The 1,677-nt window shown below is 35.2% G+C and overlaps 1 pseudogene; it reads right to left on the reverse strand.

The window, feature by feature from the left end:
• Positions 1 to 433: 433 nt before the first annotated feature.
• LOC100010089 (ribosome biogenesis protein NSA2 homolog) lies at positions 434 to 1,455 on the reverse strand (annotated as a pseudogene).
• Positions 1,456 to 1,677: the final 222 nt, after the last annotated feature.

Below are 1,677 nucleotides of genomic sequence, written 5' to 3' on the forward strand. Positions count from 1 at the left end.
TTTGCAACATCGAAGAATCAAATAAATTGAGCAGATCTCAATGGCTATTCAGTACAATCTATAACTTGAAATTACTCCTCTTTGAGAAGTGTTTATCCAATATATCCTAAAATGCCTTTAATGAGGGAGATTCCACTACCTGTAGAGGCAGCTCTTCTACTTCAGTACAGTTGTGATTATTAGAAAATTTGTCTATTCTTATTTTTTTTGAGAGGATTTCACTGTATTCAGCTATAGTCAGTTTTACAAGCATTTTTTTTAATTACCATTCCAAAATGCAAAAAAGTCACATAAAAAATAGAAAAGGGTCTCATCTTTCTTTTTTCTAGAAATTGTGCTCAATTATCAATAAGAGTATTTAAACTTCAAATTAATCACCAATCAAAAAATCCAATGTGTAGAACGGGGCCATTTTAAATAGCCAATATACAATATAATAAATAGAATTTACTTAAGAGAACAATAGACCTCATTTATAATCAGGTTTGGTGGAATGTTATGTTCTCTGACTGTTCTCCATAGTAACAGACCTATTGTGATTTTCTTGATATACTGTAGAGTCTTGAATAATTAGCAAAAATGTAGAACTCCATTCGATCAGTCAATCAAACAAGCAGGGCACCATTTATGCTTCCATCATTTTCTGGACTGTTGGTAACCTGTGTGTACTTTCCCCAGATAACTTTGCCTCCTTGTGTCACAAGACCCAGCTCACTCACATTCATCTCAATGACAGTACCTTTGGTAATGACACCCAAAGTTGGATATAGTGGGGATGAGGGATTCTTCTTCACACCAAGTATGGATTGGCAAAAAGTGGTTTTAAGTTCAGGGTAAGTTACATGAGCCTTTTTAAAGTGAAAACCCATTGGTCTAATAAATTTTTCATATTTTGGTGGTTTTCCAGTAAAGCCATCCTCAACAAAGCAGACTTTAGTAACCATTCTCTTCCAAGCCTTCTTCTTCCTCTTTCCTGTACGAAATAACCTTTAATACTTCTGTTTCTCCCTGGGCACAAACATTTGGCAAGGGCACTTCCCATTTACCAGCTTTTTCTTTTTGTTTTTGTTTAATCATGTTGGAAAGGACTTTGGCTCGGGATTGTCCTTCTCTGTCCAGAAGATATGCAAGCACTGCTCCTTGGAGAGTTTTTTCATCATTCTTTTGCTTGGTATTTCTCTTTTCAAGCATCTTGATAGTCTTTTTCATTTGAATCTTTTCAGCATGACGTTGTTTATGGTAAAGTTTGGCCTTTAGACTTATCATTTTCTTTGCTTTCTTTGAATGTTCACGAGCCTCACAGCTTTCCTTTTTTCTCTTTTTCTCATGGTAATCCAAGTGGTAGGCATACCGCTTTCGGTGTAACTCTATGTATTCATTCTGTGGCATAACGACAGCAATGTGCCAGTCAAGAGGCCACTGAAATTGCTCCCCAAATTAAGACCCTCCAACAATAGCAAACGAATTCCCATGAGCAAGAAAAGAAAAGCTTGTCTATTCTTTAAATCAAGCTAAAAAGTCTTTCAAACATTTGAAGACAAAAAAAAACAAACAAACAAAAAACCAAAAATAAAAACAAGTCCTCTCTAAATATTTTTCTATTAGACTGAATATCCCCAGTTCATTTAACTGATCCTGATATCGCATGGAGTTGAGATCCTTAACTAAACTAGTTGT

Source organism: Monodelphis domestica, chromosome 1 (assembly GCF_027887165.1).
Source record: "Monodelphis domestica isolate mMonDom1 chromosome 1, mMonDom1.pri, whole genome shotgun sequence".
NCBI classification, from domain to species: domain Eukaryota; kingdom Metazoa; phylum Chordata; class Mammalia; order Didelphimorphia; family Didelphidae; genus Monodelphis; species Monodelphis domestica.